Source organism: Coenobita brevimanus, chromosome 71, assembly GCF_032717465.1.
Source record: "Coenobita brevimanus isolate Jiangsu-jjx chromosome 71, ASM3271746v2, whole genome shotgun sequence".
Classification (NCBI taxonomy): Eukaryota; Metazoa; Arthropoda; class Malacostraca; order Decapoda; family Coenobitidae; genus Coenobita; species Coenobita brevimanus.
In genome coordinates, this window is record NC_137024.1 from 50,588,185 (window position 1) to 50,607,680 (window position 19,496).

The 19,496-nt window shown below is 40.6% G+C and overlaps 1 protein-coding gene across 1 annotated transcript in view; it reads left to right on the forward strand.

Moving 5' to 3' along the window:
* The window catches only part of dmpd (F-box protein dampened), a 245,506-nt gene that overhangs the window by 182,037 nt on the left and 43,973 nt on the right, over nt 1-19,496 (forward strand). The gene's annotated exons all lie outside the window — the stretch shown is intronic.

The following is a 19,496-nucleotide window of genomic DNA, read 5'->3' on the forward strand; positions in this document are numbered from 1 at the left end:
AGGCACAGTCTAAGTATCCTGGGTTTTAAATTTTATCCTATGGATATAAGAAACAGCATTTGAGGCAATATACTTCATGTTTCTGAGTAGATTAATTAGCCTTATGTTACTTGCAAAACCTATGCCATCTATCTGTCTATCTGTTGCCAGACACCTTAATCCCATAAGGGTTGGCCACAAACAAATTGCCTTCATGTCGCCTTGTCTCTCCCCATTTCACTGCCCTGCTCTCAGCTCACACCTCCCTCCCTTATATACCTTTCCCACCCCATCACTCCATCTCATCCTTGGCCTTCCCCTCCCACTTCCTCCACCTCACTTGCATACACTCTCCTCGTCAGTCTTTTGCTCTGCATCATCTCCACATGGCCAAACCACCTCATTGTGTTTCTCCTATTGTTTCTTATTAAACCCATAACCACACCACAGTGCTTCTTCACTTCCTTATTTGCCAGTCTCTCCATGTGACTCCTCATGCTCTTCCCAAATAATTCATATCCACTGCTCTTACTCATAACTTGGATCCCTCCAACAAGGTCCAAGCTTCACTTCCATACATTAGAGTTGGTATCACAATACTGTCATGCAGAAACTTTTTCACTTCCATGCTCACTTCCCTGTTTCTTATCACTGCTTTCAGAGAACCAGCAACCTTTCTTCCTTGTATCCTTTCAAGCACTTCATCCTCTAAACTTCCATCCTTACTCTTCACACAACCCAAGTACTTAAATACACTCACATTTTCCATTTCCTCCTCATCCAACCTCAAATGTACACACAGCAAAAAAACTATCGTTACACGGGGGTGCAATGTGTTTCATACTGAACAACCTGGCTGTCTCGCTAGGGTTGGTAAGCCTGACAGTGAGTGAGTTGCCAAATAGGACGAGGTAGAAATATGCATGGGAGAAACAATGGATATAGCTTATAATAAATATGCAACAAACACACGCAGGGATACCAATGGAGGAGGCTGTTATCAAAAACCTTCATTTGTGTGTCATTTTATATCGCGCAGAAGGTGTAACGATAGTTTTTTTGTTGTGTGTACATTCACTGACTTCATTTCTCTCGAAGACCATAACTTTACTCTTCCCTACATTCACCTTTAGATTCCGTTTCTTACACACACTCCCAAACTCATTCACCAAGCCTTGCAGCTCCCCTTCATCTTCACTTAACAACACAGTGTCATCTGCAAACAACAGTCCAGGGAGTGTCCACACACTGCCCTCTCTCATTAGGACCACTTCAGCATCTACTGCCCTACCTTGTATCTCTTTTATAACCCCATCCATATACAGATTGAACAACTTGGGTGTTTCTAATCTTAAAACCTGCTGAATATATACACAATTGAATGAAATTTTTTACAACAAATCAATGCTCTTTATACTCTAGGAAATACTTGTGACTGCCAAGCAGTGAGATGATCATCTGTATAAGAGTTTCCTCTAAATGGAGCCAAGCTAACCTGTCTAGTCTGGCCTCCAAGATGCATAGGGATATTTGAAGGTAATTTTGTAACAAAAAGGTGCGTCTCCAACGCCATGAAATACAGTACATGAGTTGTAAAAGTTATGTTGGTTTATTGTTTTTATGATATGTGTAAAATGTGGCATCAAATTGTCGGTATTAATGGAAAAATATATTGAAACAGGAATCAGGCGATGTATGATAACTTTCTTTTCATTGTCTAACATTGGGCTACATACTAGACATTATTATTTATTTATTTGTTTATTTGTCTAATAACTTTAAGTGATCGATCGAAAAGTTTGAGATTCTCAGCCTACTGACAGGGAATCATCCTATTTTGATGGGGACTTGTCTGACGGAGAATTGTCTAGAGGGCGATTTGTCCTGTTTTTGTTGTGACAGTGAATTGTCTTAATGGGGAATTGTCCAGGAACCAGCCCATAATGGCCATTGCTTATGAATCGACAGTCTCAGAACAATACAGTATTCAATAAATAACCTGAGATATTCAACACTGTATTATGAAATAGGCATTGTTTTAATATTTTTGCCCTGCTGTAGGCTAATGTAAGTGTTCTAAGCACATTTCAGGTAGGCTTGTCAAGGCTATAATGTTTGGTTAGTTAGGGGTATTAAATGCATTTTCTGTCTATCTGTCCATTGCTAGATGCCTCAATCCCATTCGGGGTGGCCACAAACAAATTGTCTCCATGTCACCCTGTCCCTCGTCATTTCACTGCCCTGCTCCCAACTCACACCCCACTCTCTCATATACCTCTCCACCCCATCCCTCCATCTCATCCTCGGCCTCCCCCTACCTCTTCCCCCCTCCACCTCACTCACATACACTCTTCGTCAGTCTTTCACCCTCCATCCTCTCCACATGGCCAAACCACCTCAGTATATTCCTCCTAACGCTTCCTATCACATCCACATCCACACCACAATGCTTCTTTATATCCTCATTTGTCAGCCTGTCTCTCCATGTGACTCCACAGGCCCCTCTTAAATAACTCATTTCCAATGCTCTCACTCTTGACTTGTGTCCTTCCAACAACGTCCAAGCTTCACTTCCATACGTTTGAGTTGGTATCACAATACTGTCATGTAGTAACTTTTTCACTTCCATGATCACTTCCCTGTTTCTTATCACTGCTTTCAAGGAACCAGCAACCTTTCTTCCCTGCTGTACCCTTTCAAGCACTGCACCCTCCAAACCTCCATCCCTACTCATCACACTACCCAAGTACTTAAACGTACTCACATTTTCCAATTCCTCACCATCCAACCTTGCTGTACACTCACTGACTTCACCTCTCTCAAAGACCATCACTTTACTCTTCCCCACATTCACCTTTAGATTCCATTTCTTACACACCCTCCCTAACTTATCCACCAAGCCTTGCAGCTCCCCTTTGTCTTCACTCAACAACACTGTATCATCTGCAAACAACAGTACAGGGAGTTTCCAAACACTACCCTCTCTCACCAGGGCCACTCCAACATCCACTACCCTACCTTGTACCTCTTGTATTACCCCATCCATGTACAGATTGAACAACCATGGAGACATGACACATCACTGTTTCAACCCAACCTTCAGATAGAAAATTTCACTCAGTTCACCATCCACACGCACTGCAGCCTTCGCACCATCATACATACTCTTCACAGCATTCAGCAACTTCACATCTACTCCATATATTCATAATACTTTCCACAATCCTTGTCTATCCACCCTGTCATATGCTTTCTCCAAATCCATGAAAGCCGCATACAACTTCTTTCCCTTCTCTAGAAACTTTTCCACTAAAGATCTAAGAATAAATATCTGATCTACACAACTTCTTTCCTTCCTAAAGCCTCCCTGTTCTTCTCCAACTAATTCCTCTGTTCTTTCTCTAACTCTGTCAATAAGTACCCTACCATACACTTTTCCTGTTACACTAAGAAAACAAATGCCCCTATGATTACCACACACTTCTTTTTCTCCTTTTCCTTTGTACAAGGGAATAATTATACCTGGCTTCCAATCCTCCGGGACTCTGCCTTCCTCCCAGGCCAATCTGCACATCTTCCACATCCATTCTACTACTATCTCCCCCATGCTTCATCATTTCACCACACACTCCATCAATTCCTGGGGTTTTCCCCAATTTAACTTTCATTTTCAACTTGAAAAAATTCTGCGTACAAACAGTTTCTCAGAATGTAACCAATCTGTAAGTAGGGGACCAGCTATGTGTGTATATATATATATATATATATATATATATATATATATATATATATATATATATATATACACAGTAGTGCACCAACTTTCGCTACAGCAGGATTCGCGGAATCCACTTTCGCGGCATGCACCAAATATTCCCTAACTTCCACTTTCGCTTGAAAAAAATCGATTTTCGCGCACAAATTTTGGGTTTGGGACAATATTTTGAACTTTGAATTTCCTGCACCACCCACCCGCAACCCATCGCCATCTTGAATGACGTCATGTCAACACTCTGTCCACCCATTCCCGCCATTGTGTACGAGCGTGCTAGCTCCATTGTGTTGGATTCTCACGGTTCAGTGGCCTCTACTATACCTGGTAGTGTGGGGAAAGGGCCTGGTGGTGTGGGGGGAGGGCCGGGAGGCAGTGGTGGTGATAAAAAGTGGCCGGGACATTCAAAGTCGGGAGGAAAGGCCAAGGCTAAAAGAGAGTATCGTGTTGGAGTGAAGAAACGGCAGTATAATAATGAAATGAAAAGTTGCATCTGAGGAGGCAGAGAGAGAGAGTGGTAGCGAGGCAGCAAGAGGTGGCGCCAATATGTTTGGCGTGGCTAAATAAGCCCGCCACGCTCCTCGGATACTTACCCCCAACATCCATTAAACACCTCAACCTGGTCTCTGTGGTATGTTTCTCCTCATATAATGTGTACTGTACAGTTTTTATTGTTTGTATCTCACAATGCAATGTACAGTAGTGATTTGATGTACTGTATTGCAAGTGAAAATGAAAATCTGATGTTACTTTAGGATAACCGGGAACCAATTAGCCTTTTTGCCATAAAGACAATGCCCCAGCTTTCGCTAATTCCACTTTCGCGCATTATTTTTGGACCCAATTAGGCGTGAAAATTGGTGCCCCACTGTACATATATATTTAATATATTAATAAATATATATATATATATATATATATATATATTTATGGCGGAGGGTTAGTGCCTCTCCCCGGAAAACAGCTAACTAAAAAAACAAACAAGAAGCCTCGGACAAGGACTGACCAAACAATGACGACCCAGGACCAGACAAAGAACTTGGTAATGAGTACATGGAATGTAAGAGGAGTGAATGATGAGGTGAAAGAGAGAGAGAGATTGTCCAGGTGCTTGAGGGTGCGAAAGTGGATGTATGTGGAATAACTGAAACAAAATGGAGAGGAGAAAGTGTGAGAGAATGGGAGTATGGATGGGGTATATGTGCAGGAGTAGGTGAGAATGAGAGGGCAAAGGAAGGAGTATGTATAGTTGTGAGTAAAAGATGGAAGAGGAGCATAAGACAGTATGGATCAGTTGGGTCAAGGATTGTGTGGGTAAAGTTGAAAGTTGGAATACAAATGTGGGCGATTGTGTGTGTGTATGTGGCAACGCAAGATCGTGCTAGAAGAGTGAGAGAAGAGTTCTGGACAAATGTGGAAGTGTGCATGGAAAAGTTTGGAAGGAATGAGAGAGTGTTTTTGATTGGTGATATGAATGGTAAAGTTGGGAATGTGAAGGTGGATGGAATAGTTGGTGAGTGGGGTGTGCCTGCTGAGATAGATGAGAATGGGAGTGCTTTAGTGGACATTTGTGCTGGGAGGGGGTTGGTGATAGCCAATACCTCTTCAGGCATAAAATGATCCACAGGTATACATGGCGAGTGATGAGAAGGGTGGGTGGTGAACTGAATGAAAGGAAGGCAATGATTGATCATGTGTGTGTGGATGAAAGAATGCGAAGATGTGTAAAGGATGCAAGAGTGTATAGAGGTTGGGGGAGTGGACTTTCTGACCACTACTTGGTGGTGGCCAGAATTAGAATGCAAGTAAGATGGAGGAATAGAAGAAGGGAAAGACGAGAGGAAGGAGTAGTTGCAAGGAGAGTGGAAAGGTTACAAGAGGATGAGAAAAAGGCAGAGTATAAGAGAGAAGTGGAGGAACGATTGGGCAGATATGAATTGGAGCAGATGGGAGACGTGGAAGGTGTCTGTAGGATATTTACAGAAGAAATATGTGCAGCATGTGATGTGGTGTGTGGAAGGAAGAGAAGACGGAGGGGGGTGCAAGGAACAGCGTGGTGGAATGAAGAGGTGAAACAGGCTGTGGCACAAAAGAAGAAAGCATACAATGAATGGATGATAAATAGGGGCGTGGAAGAAGTTGAGAGACGCAAGAGAGAGTTATATGTGGAAAGAAAGAGAGAGGTGAAAAGATTAGTAAGAGAGAGTAAGAAGAGAGTGGATGAGGAATTTGGAAGGAATTTGAGTGTAAAGTGGAGGGACTGTAAGAAAATGTTCTGGAGAGAAGTGAAAAGAGTAAGACAGGGTGGAAGTGAAGTTAGCAGGGGAGTGAAAGATAAATATGGTAGATTACTAGTGGAGAAGGGAGAAAAAGTGAGCAGATGGAGAGAACTCTTTAAGGAATTGTTGAATGTAGAGGATGGAAGTAATGCGAGTATAAGTGGCTGGGGAATGGCTGGGAGAAGGAGGGAGGTGAGAAGACAGGAAGAAATCAATAGGATAGAAGTTGTGGAAGCAATGAAGAAAGTTAAATCGTTGAAAGCCCCAGGAATTGATGGAGTGTGTGGTGAAATGATGAAGCATGGGGGAGAGATAGTAGTAGAATGAATGTGGAAGATGTGCAGATTGGCCTGGGAGGAAGGCAGAGTCCCGGAGGATTGGAAGTCAGGTATAATTATTCCCTTGTACAAAGGAAAAGGGGAAAAAGAAGTGTGTGGTAATCATAGGGGCATTTGTCTTCTTAGTATAATAGGAAAAGTGTATGGTAGGATACTTATAGACAGAGTTAGAGAAAGAACAGAGAAATTAGTTGGAGAAGAACAGGGAGGCTTTAGGAAGGGAAGAGGTTGTGTAGATCAGCTATTCATTCTTAGATCTTTAGTGGAAAAGTTTCTAGAGAAGGGAAAGAAGTTGTATGCGGCTTTCATGGATTTGGAGAAAGCATATGACAGGGTGGATAGACAAGGATTGTGGAAAGTATTAAGAATATATGGAGTAGATGGGAAGTTGTTGAATGCTGTGAAGAGTATGTATGATGGTGCGAAGGCTGCAGTGCGTGTGGATGGTGAACTAAGTGAATTTTTCTCTTTGAAAGTTGGTTTGAAACAGGGATGTGTCATGTCTCCATGGTTGTTTAATCTGTACATGGATGGGGTAATAAAAGAGGTACAAGGTAGGTTAGTGGATGTTGGAATGGCCCTGGTGAGAGAGGATAGTGTTTGGAAACTCCCTGTACTTTTGTTTGCAGATGATACTGTGTTGTTGAGTGAAGACGAAGGGGAGCTGCAAGGCTTGGTGGATGAGTTTGAGAGAGTGTGTAAGAAACGGAACCTAAAGGTGAATGTAGGGAAGAGTAAAGTGATGGTCTTTGAGAGAGGTGAAGTTAGTGAATGTACAGCGAGGTTGGATGGTGAGGAATTGGAAAATGTGAGTACGTTTAAGTACTTGGGTAGTGTGATGAGTAAGGATGGAGGTTTGGAGGGTGAAGTGCTTGAAAGAGTACAGCAGGGAAGAAAGGTTGCTGGTTCCTTGAAAGCAGTGATAAGAAACAGGGAAGTGAGCATGGAAGTGAAAATGTTACTACATGACAGTATTGTGATACCAACTCTAACGTACGGAAGTGAAGCTTGGACGTTGTTGGAGGGACGCAAGTCAAGAGTGAGAGCAGTGGAAATGAGTTATTTAAGAGGAGCCTGTGGAGTCACGTGGAGAGACAGGCTGACGAATGAGGATATAAAGGAGCGTTGTGGTGTGGATGTGGATGTGATAGGAAGCGTTAGAAGGAACACACTGAGGTGGTTTGGCCATGTGGAGAGGATGGAGGGTGAAAGACTGACGAAGAGAGTGTATGTGAGTGAGGTGGAGGGGGGAAGAGGGAGGGGGAGGCCAAGGATGAGATGGAGGGATGGGGTGGAGAGTTATATGAGAGAGGGGGGTGTGAGTTGGGAGCAGGGCAGTGAAATGGCGGGGGACAGGGTGACTTGGAGGCGATTTGTTTGTGGCCACCCCAAACGGGATTGAGGTGTCTGGCAATAGATATATATATATATATATATATATATATATATATATATATATATACAGTATCTATGGAGCCTCTGTGGTACAGTGGTAGAGTGTGCATTTTCATACACTGAAGAACAAGGGTTCGCACCCTGCTGGGGTAATAAACTTTGAGAGCGTTCTTCATGCCACTTACTGCATGGTTGAACCAGTGTCACATACTGTAAAGTATGTTTGCCCCCAGTCAGCTTACGCGGGCCGATTACACTTGGTTCACAGACTGCACACACATCCAAAGCCACTCCAACACAATAGTTACACTTACAAGCACATCTCACCCTACATACAGTCTCAACCAGACAGCCTAAGCCACTTGGTAGAGATACATTGGCTGTATTGTCTCCACTTCGGTCAAGATAGGCCGTTCCTGCAGTGGACATTCAAACAGCTGATGAGATGAGATATATATACTGTATGTATATATATATATATATATATATATATATATATATATATATATATATATATATATATATATATATATATATTATATATATATATATATATATATATATATATATATATATATATATATATATATATATATATATATATATATATATATATATATATATATATATATATATATATATATATATATATATATATATATATATATATATATATATATATATATATATATATATATATATATATATATATATATATATATATATATATATATATATATATATATATATATATATATATATATATATATATATATGTATGTATATGTATATATATATATATATATATATATATATATATATATATATATATACACACACACACACACACACACCACTGTGACTAGAAATGTGGTGATGAAAGATATAAAAGTGGAAGTACAGGAAGTGTATAAATTACTGAAAACTCAGGATGTAAGGAAAGCCCCAGGACCAGGTGGAATTTCTAATTGGGTACTCAAGGAATGTAGAGAACAACTGACGGATAAGATTCACTGTTTAATTACCAATGTCACTAACCAAGGATATACTGCCACTCTTCACCAGATTATTTAATTTTCGACATCAAAGTCGGTCAACTAAACCCCGTACATTGTATGTGCCCTCTGTGTCACTAAAAGTAAGGAAGAAATTATGACAACATTATATTACTCAAGCTACAAGGAAGAGAGGCTTTAACCCTTTCAGGTCTCCTGGCCACTATAGTGGCTTTCTTGGTAGGGGTCTCCTAGCCACTCCCGTGGCAACATATTTAGGCATGAATGAAAACTGTTGCGTGAGGCTGGTGAATGAAGTAAGGATACAAGCCGCTCCCCAGACTCTCTGCTTCTACCAGGCATGTGTAGATCACAATATTTTAGTTTACACAGTCTAGGAAGAGCTAATCAAGGAGGGGGGTTGGGTTGCACGTATTTGTTCTATTATACTGTTGATCTGACAATATTTTTTACTATTTTGGTATCAGACAGTTCATTTAGCAAAAGAATATTGTTTACAATATATTTTTACTGCTCTGGAGGATACATAGCTCTCACCTCCCTCCTCCCTTTCATATCCCCCTTCCTCCACCCCCCCTACCTCCCACCTGCACCCTCCACTCTCCCTCCAATCCCCCACCCCCTACATGCTCCACCCTCCTGCCTCCCACCAATCCCCCACCCCTCTACCTCCCACCAATCCCCCACCCCTCTACCTCCCACCCTCCACCCTCCACTATTCCTTCAATCCCCCCACCCCCTGCCTCCCACTTACGCACATACTGTACTGTAGCTACCGCGTCACAGGCAAGCAAGAGATTTCTGCATTGTATGTCTCAATATTTATTCATTTCCTGGGTGTTAGAGTGTCTGATTGAGGGAAAATATATACGGATTTAAGATTTTAGGTTTCTAAGGTTGTTTCTGTTGCCTTTTATACACGCACCATGCGTTTATTTGTTACCAGGTGGACATACACATGCAGCGAGTGTTGCCTTTTTCACTGACAAATGATTGTTCGTTTATCCTTACTTTTTTCTGATTTATATTTCATGAGTTTCTCACGTTTCCTGGTTATACTTGTAACACTGTCAATTTTGAGAAATAATAAGTATTTGATCACTGTCTCTACTGTTGCCTGTAAGTACAAGGGATGAAATAGTTAGCAACAATGAAATAAACATATGTCCATACAAAAGGCAAGCTTGTAGGCTTACCCTCATGTCCTTACCCCCACAGCCTTGGACAATACTAAGCAAAATAAGAGCAAAGTAAAATAAATTAGTAATAACTAGTAAGTAAGTGATAGTTTTATAAGGATCTTGTAACTGTTTAGTTTGTTGTTTGTAAAGAAAACATCTCAAGAATCATTCACAAATCACGTGAGATATAATGGTCAGAACATATATCAGTGCACTGTTTTTTATATAAAAACATGGAAACAAACAATCCAATCATGTCACCTAGGCACCAAGAAATCACCTACCCACTGAGGTGGCAATACTCACACGGTACCACGCACCACTTGCTACGCAACTTCCCATCGTATATGCAGCACTTGTATGGCGACTAGAGATCTAATGTTGTATAGGCAGATGTGTATTACTTCCTTGTGCATGAATATGGTAGTTTTTTCTTTATTTGCAAGCCTTGACTTTTTTCCAAAAAATGCTTCTGTCAAATGTGACCTTGGGACCTATTTGAGACCTGAAAGGTGGGCAGAGTCTACCATCTCGGTTTTGGGACGGATATTATTCTTTCTTACCTTAAATATTGATAAGCTGTATTTTACATCCATTTCATGTATTTACTCATCGAAACAAAAATAAATAGTGTTATGAGAAACATGTAACGATTCTTCGTTAAGAAATTTTAGCATGACACAGCAGAAGATCGTATGTTACGATCATAAACAACAACAAACTCACTTGTGTCTACTGCTTCGTTGGACCTGCTGTACAAAGATCAGGGAAAACCATTGCATAGAAAAATTGACTGTGCTTAGACTGAAGTATTTCCTGTAGTCTAGAGGAATACCCTGTTCATGGTACACCACTGATGTGTTGTTTTGACTTTTTGTATGGTATTTTGGAGCCCTCGGCATCGTCGGATTTCAGCGAGCAGTCTCGTCTCTGCACAGTTTCGGCTTTTAAACATTGTACAGTTTCATATGAAAAACTTGGCAGATTTTCTTCAGCATTTTGGAGATGAAGCATTGTTCTCTTAGAAAACTAAATTATATGGGTTTCAAACAAAAGGTGCAGCTAGAGACTTGTAAATATGTGATGAATGCTGTCACACCCAGTGTGCTTTCACGGCTTCTGTAGTAACGTTTTCCTGCATTTATCACATTAAAGCATATCTAGGAAATTAGTATAACTACTAAAGAATAATATCATGAAGAACTTGCATACGGTATATCAATAACTATCACGGGAGAGATTTTTTAAAATATGCGACGTCTGTGGTCTCTGCATGAGTAGCCCGACTTCCATATTGGACTAGCTGATGATCAGCGGCAACTTTTGAGTTAGTGACGGCGGGAAATGTGTGTTCTCTGGGAGAGGGGAAAGTGCCTCAAGAATGGAAAAGGGCAAATGTGGTACCAATTTATAAGGGAGGAAACAAGGAAGAACCCCTGAATTATAGACCAGTGTCCCTAACCAGCATGCTTGCAAAATTGTGCGAGAGAATCCTGAAAGATAGTTGGATGAAATATCTGAAAGAGACAAATATTTTGGCTGATAGTCAGTTTGGATTCAGAAGTGGAGGGTCATGTGTTTCCAACTTGTTGAGCTTTTACTCAAGAGCAGTTGACGTGCTACAGGAGAGAGATGGTTGGGTGGATTGTGTGTATTTAGATTTGGAAAAGGCCTTCGACAAAGTACCCCATAAGAGACTATTGTGGAAACTAGAGCATATAGGAGGACTGAAGGGGAACCTCCTGGAATGGATGAGAGACTTTCTGAGAGACAGACAAATGAGGACAGGAATAAAGGACAGGATGTCTGGATGGAGAGAAGTAATAAGTGGAGTCCCCCGGGGGTCTGTGTTGGCGCCAGTTATGTTCCTGATTTACGTTAATGATATGGTAGAGGGAGTGAACAGTTATGCAAGTCTGTTTGCTGATTATGCTAAGATCCTGAGGAAGGTAGAGGCAGAGGAGGACTGTAAAATGCTGCAGGAGGATCTGGATAGGATACACAGTTGGAGCCAGAAGTGGGAAATGAAATTCAATGCAAAGAAGTGTAAAATATTGGTTATGGGTAAAAGTACCAAGAGGCCATCATTGAATTATATGATGGGTAATGAACCTATCACAAAAGTAAAAGAAGAGAAAGACTTGGGAGTGCTGGTCCAGGATAGTTTGTTTCCTGAAAAACATATTAACAAGTTAGTTAGAGAGACGTGTAAACTTCTGAGACTAACATAAGAGTAGCATTTCATTACATGGGTGAAGAGATCAAAAAATTGATAGTGGCCATGATCCACCCCAGGTTAGAATATGCAGCAGTAGTGTGATCCCCACACAAAAAGAAAGATATAAACAAGATTGAAAGAATACAAAGAACAGCAGCTAAGATGGTCCCCAGTCTGGCAGATCTGTCATACAAAGAGAGGCTGGAAGAGCTGGATTTGCCTTCCCTAGAGGAAAGGAGAGAGAGAGAGGGGTGACATGATTTCAGTGTTCAGGACCATGATGGGGGTGGATAAAATTGACAGAGAAGATCTGTTTTTATGGGATAAGAGAGTAACAAGAGGACACTGAATGAAACTGAAGAAGCCAAGTTGCTTGAAGGATATCAAGAAATATAGTTTTCCTTATAGATGTATAGACCTGTGGAATAACCCGGACAAAGAAATCGTCCAGTCTAAAAACTTAAACGAGTTTAAAGCAAAATTTGACTTAGAAACAGAGACGGAACCACACGAGCGTAGCTCATTTCCTGTATATCACAACTAGGTAAATACACACACACACACACACACAGGGCATATAACAGCTATAAGCAGGCGAGAAACAAATATACAAGAAATACAACAATAAGGAGAGAAGCCCAAAAACAGTTTGAGGAAGACATCATAAACAAAGTAGTAAGCAACTGAAGCTATTTTACAGCTACATCGGAAGCAAAACCAAAGTAAAAGATAAAATACAATCCTTTCCGGATGAGGGGATCATCTTTACACAAGAAAAAGGTACTTGTGAAGCACTAAATTAGCATTTCCAACCAGTTTTTACAGAAAATAATTTTGAGATGGATGATATCTAACATGCATGCCCAACATATTACCAGATATACAAATATCAAAAAAAGAAATACAGGAGGAGTTAAGCAAATTGGACAAAAGAAAAGCAAGTGGTCCAGACGAAATTTCATGTTGGGTGCTACATGAATGTGCGGAGAAGTTAAGTAGACCACTATCGTTAATATTCAAGGAATCCCTGGGTCAGGGTAAACTACCTGATATTTGGAAGAAAGCAAACATTGTTTCCTTATTCAAGAAATGGAATAGACAAAATCCACTCAACTACTGACCAGTATCATTAACCAGTGTTGTAAGTAAGATAACTGGAAAAGCTGATAAAAAAAGTTTGGGTAAACCATCTAGAAGAACACAGAGTGACAACAGAAAGGCAGTTTGGTTTCAGAAAGAGAAAATCATCTGTTACTACTCTATTAAGCTCCTATGACAGAGTTGCAGAAACATTACAGAAAAGAGAAGGGTGGGTGAACAGTATCTGTCTAGATTTCAAGAAAGCATTTGACAGAGTATCGCACCAAAGATTTTTATGGAAACTGTACCATCAAGGAGGAATCCGAGGCAAACTGTACTGTTGGATGCAAGATTTTCTCAGAGAAAGGGAAATGAGAACAGTACTAAGGGGAAATTACTCATCATGGAGGGAAGTGACTAGCGGAGTTCCACAGGGCTCAGTGCTGGCACCAGTTATGTTTTTAGTGTACAGTATATAAATGACATAGATTGTAACATTGGCAATGAAAGCTGTCTAAATAAGTTTGCTGATGATGTAAAAATACACAGAACTACTTACACAGACTTTTGTAAAGAGCTGCAAGAAGAATTAAATAAACTTCATGAATGGAGTAATACAGGGCAAATGGAATTCAGTGAGGACAAGTGTCATGTACTCCAAGTTTGGTAAAAGTGGGAAAAGACCAGATTGGGATTATAAGTTAGGAAGTAAAACCTTACACATATCAGAAAGAGAGAAGGACCTAGGTGTGATTATCAATAACAGATTATCTCCGGCTGATCACATCAGTGAGAAGGTACGGAACATGTATACTATCTGTCTATCTTGCCAGATGCTATAATCCTGTAAGGGGTGGCCATTTGACTTAGAGTTATTTGTTTTACGGGGAAGGGCACTAACCCTCCACCAACCCACTTGTTGACACTTAGGGAGCACGTATGGTTTGATTATATGGTTACCACCTAGCATTGTAAATGGTTTCTTGGCTTACAGGAAACCATTTGGCTTGTCACTCAGTGTAAAGCCACCTGCAAAGGAAAGAAAAGCAATAAGAAGTGACAGGCAAGATGGGAGAAATAGGAAGAGAGAAGGGCAGACACAGAAAAAGCATGATAAAGGCTAAGGAAGAAGTGGGCAGCACTACATCAAGTGAGTGGATGATGGTCACCACCACCTACCATGAAACATGTATACACTGCTTGCAAAAATGGGAATAGCAGTCACATACAGTACAATCCCAGTTAACCGGGTGGCTTGGGGAATTTACCTTCCCGGTTACAGATTTTTCCCGTATTTCTGATTTTCAAGTCAAATCTACACAAAGGCCATCACAGCAGTAAATACAGTTCAGGTACCCACCAGTCACATTAGGGGTTACACTAAGAGATTCCGCCTGAAAAACTGCCTTGTAAACACACACCATGGTCATAACGCACGTGTGCAATGTCTAGCAATTTGCAGTACTGCATATTGCACCAGTCCATTGTTTATCGAATTACTGTATTCATTATATGTACTGTACTCATAAGAATTGAAAAATAAAATAAAGAAATAAAAGCTTGAACATTTATTAGTGAACTGATGATGTGTTAAGACTGCACTGTAGAATTATCACGACACCTTTACCCCCACGTGAGTTTGTTTACGTTTCTGACCCCGACTGGTCTTCTTCTTCCCTACCTGACCTCCATCACTCCACCCCTCACCTGCCACTCAGCTGTTTTGCAGAAAATAAAATAAATGATGTACGTATGAAATGCAGGCATATTATTTATTTATTTTTCTTCCAACAAAGTAAACTTTCATTCCTATTAACATTTATATTCAAGCATTAGTGTTTTATAATGTTCGCCTTTTTCAAGTCTGTTGCATATGTCCAGCTTCTGTTTCAAGGTAAGCATGATACGCTTATGTTTAGTTTGCACTTTAGGCATTTTGGAGTGTACAAATTACCGTCTGTCAGAGGAACACAGTAGCAAGAGAGCTTGTTTACTGTCTGGTGGCAAAGAGCAGACTGGTGATATTTGGAGGGTGTGGAAGATGACTGAATTTAAGTAGGGGAAAGAGGGGGAGAGGAGGGGTGGTTAAGAGGATTTACTAGGGATTTACATTAGCCGGAAATGCCTTCACCTCGCTTTGTCTGACTTCACCCAGCCTCGCGTGACACGATCAAACGGCGGTTTGGCGGTCCATTCAAATTGGCGCACAGCTATAACTTACTGACATTTTTACCAGCTCTTGAATTTTCCCGTTTTTCTGAGTATTCCGTTTGTCTGGATACCGGATAGCTGGGATTGTACTGTACATAAATTAAGACATGCTGAGAAAGATGGTAACATCATTCATCAGACCAACCCTGGAGTATGCATCAGTAGTCTGGAATCTTCATTTCAAAAACCACACAGATAAGATTGAAAAAGTTCAAAGGGCCGCTACATGATGGGTACCAATTTTAAGGGATCTGAACTACAAAGAAAGACTAGAAAAACTGAATCTGCCAACACTGCAAGAGAGAAGGAAAAGGGGAGACATGATATGCTATATAAATGCTTATCAGGGAAGGAGAAAGTAGACATAAATAAATATATAGCCTATGGCCGAGCATCAGCAAAAGGACACTGCAAAAAACTGCATAAAAAGAGAGGCGATAAAGACGTAAGGAAATTTAGTTTCCCAAATAGGGCAATTGATCAGTGGTACCAAATGAAACAGTGTGTGCCAAAACAATTCATAAATTTAAGGAGATGTATGATGAAAATGATTTATGACACGGTACAGTATGAGCTTGACTCATTCCTGTAAGGATACAGTTAGGTAAGAACACAGTCAGGGATGTAGCAGATAAGAAAAAATGTGTGATAATTTCAGGAGTAAAAGAAAAACATATGACAGTAAGATCAGAAAGGGAAAGAGAAGAACTGAGTAAGGTTAAAGGGATAATATCAGTAGTTATGGAGGGTAACAACGAAGCTGAGGAAGAGATTGAAGAAGTGTTTAGGTTAGGAAAATACGAGGAACGAGGGGCTAGGCCACTTAAGGTAAAGTTTAAGTCTCAGGTTATGGTAAATGAAATAATCTACAGAACATGGAAATTATCAGACAAAGAGGGGTTCAAGAATGTGTGAATAAGGAGAGATGCAAATGAGGAAGAAAGAGCTAAAATAAAGGAGTTAATAAAGGAAGCAAAGGCAAAAAACGAACGGAGAATGGAGGAAGAGAAGACAGTGTTCTGTTGGAGAGTTGTGGATCAGAAATTGAGGAACTGGTACTGACAGAGAGAGGGAGAGAAGAGGGAATAAAAAACTACAAAAAAAAGTTTGAAAGTGGCATATACTAATGTTGATGGGTTAATATCGGCAAGGTTAGAAAGCAACGACTTCTTGAGGGTACGTAAACCAGATGTTATGTGCTTTGTAGAGACCAAGTTAAGAGAGGATATTGATATCCGTATGGGAGATGGTAAATACAAACTCTGGAGAAGAGACAGAAAAGAAAAAACGAGAGGAGGAGCGATGATAGCAGTGAAGTACAACATAACTGTGGATACTGTGGAAGTGGTAGATGGTAGGGCTGAAGTGATAAATATGAAATTAGAAACTGGAGAGAATGGCAAGAGAGGTATGCCAGTAGTATATATTCCCCCTAAGATGAGAGCATGGAATGACGATGAATACCAGGGGATGTTGTCAGACATGGCTAGTTATCCACAGGAGGTGATTGAGAAAAGCAACAATATAATTCTAATGGGTGATTTTAATTGTAAAGAGGTGAACTGGGAGGAATGGGACTCAGGAGGCAGTGAAGATTCGTGGGGCACTATATTGTTATATATAGCAATGAATAATGTAATGACCCAGTGCGTCAAAGAAGAGACACGATTCCAAAGTGGTGATACACCAGCAAGACTAGATTTACTGCCAACCAAAGACCCTGACGTAATTGAATCTTTGAGATATCTGTGTCCTATAGGAAAAAGTGATCATATGGTCATTGAGTTCCAGATGATAAAAGGGAACATGGTGCCAAGAGATAAGCTTTATAAGCAGGGAAGATACACCTTTGGGAAAGCAAACTTTACAGGTTTGAGAAAAGTTTTTAGAAATGCAGATTGGAGAAAATTCGGAGAAACGAGAGATACAGAGAAAGTGGGATATCTTTCTAGACCTCTATAATTCAGGAGTGGAAAAATTTGTTCCAGGAGTAAGTGGGAAAGAAAACAGGAAAAAGGATTGGTTTAACAGAAGGTGTATCATCATCATCATCATCATCCAATCCTACATCGCCCCATGAGGAGCATAGGAGCCTGGGGCTAGGCAAGTTGGTCCTGACATTTAAGATGAGAGTGACCTGCCTTATTCATCCCTGAGTGGCATTATTTGAGCAATATACCCCAACCACCCCTTGTATACTGTATTAACCTTCACCAGCACAATCCGACTGGAGCACTGTGATTACTCACTAAACTGCCAGGTGCCAAAATTTGGTTACATGGTTACCATCCAGTGTAGTAAATGGTTTCCTGGTGTATAGGAAACCATTTGGCTAGTCACTCAGTGTAAAGTCACCAACAGGCAGAAGAAGAGGAAAAATTGAAGGAAAGGAAGACAGTAGAGGGAGTTTAAAGTCACCTGTAGGTGGAAGCATGAGGAAAGAGTGGAGGAAAGAAAGACAGAAGAGGATGGAAGGAAAGAAGGATGGAGAGGAAAGGGTAGACACCAGAGAGCAGCAATATATCGAGTGAGTGGATGGTGAGCTCCCCCTCCTGCCACAGCAGAAGGTGTATAATAGCAAAAAATGAAAGGGACATGGCTTGGAACAACTGGAGAAAGAGAGGTAATAATAGAACAAAGGAAGAATATAAAAGAACTAGAAGTGAATATACAAGAATACATAGAGAGGAAGAAAGGAACTTTGAAAAAGGTATAATTGACAAATGTAAGAAAGAACCCAAATTGTTTTATAGATATGTCAGTGGCATACTGAAACAAAAGGAGGGAATCACCAAACTGGAAGTAGAAGGAGAGGTCTACAAAGATGTGGCAATGCAAGCTGAAATAATGAACAAATGTTTCCAATCGGTTTTCACTAAAGAAAGGGATTTTGTGGAGGGGGAGGGAGTGACTAGAAAGGTAGTGATAAAAGATATAAAAATTTAAGTGCAGGAAGTGTATAAATTACTAGGAACTCAAGATGTAAGGAAAGCCCCAGGACTGGATGGAATCTGTAATTGGACTCTGAAGGAATGCAGAGAACAACTGGCAATAAGATTCACAGTTTGTGTGTATTCTGGAAGAGGAGAAAGTGCCTTGGGAATGGAAGAGGGCAAATTTGGTACCAGTTTATAAGGGAGGAAACAAGGAAGAATCCCTGAATTATAGACCAGTGTCCCTGACCAGTGTGGTTGCAAAATTGTGCGAGAGAATCCTGGAAGATAGATGGATAAAATATCTGGAGGAGATGAACATTTTGGCTGAAAGCCAGTTTGGATTCAGAAGTGGAAGGTCATGTGTTTCCAACTTGTTGAGCTTTTACTCAAGAGTGATTGACGTGCTACAGGAGAGACGGTTTGGTGGATTGTGTGTATTTAGATTTGGAGGAAGCCTTTGACAAGGTACCCCATAAGCGTCTAGTGTGAAAATTAGAGCACATAGGAGGACTGAAGGGAAACCTTGTGGAGTGGATGAGAGACTTTCTGAGAGGCAGATAATTGAGGACAGTAATAAAGGACAGGATATCTGGATAGAGGGAAGTAACAAGTGGAGTCCCACAGGGCTCGGTGTTAGCGCCTGTAATGTTCCTGATTTACGTAAACGATATGGTAGATGGAATGAACAGTTATACAAATCTGTTTGCTGATGATGCAAAGATCTTGAGGAAAGTAGAAGTAATGGAAGACTGTAAAAGGCTGCAGGAGGACCTGGATAGGATACTTGATTGGAGCTGGATGTGGGAAATGAAATTCAATGCAAAAACATCTATAATAATAAAGGTGAGTGTTTGTATGTTTGTTACCTATAAACTTGGCTCCCTTAGGGTCTACCCCAACAAATGATACATATTCTGGATCAGCATGATCCAGGGAGTGTTTTGGTATATGATTTATTAGGATTAATTGTATGTTGAAAAATACCATTAGGTGTATTGGCTGAAGGCCCAATCAGCCCTTTGCAGGAGCTAGGCGGACTGTTTCAGCTAGTGTGAAATATTGGAAATGGGTAAAAATACCCGGAGGCCATC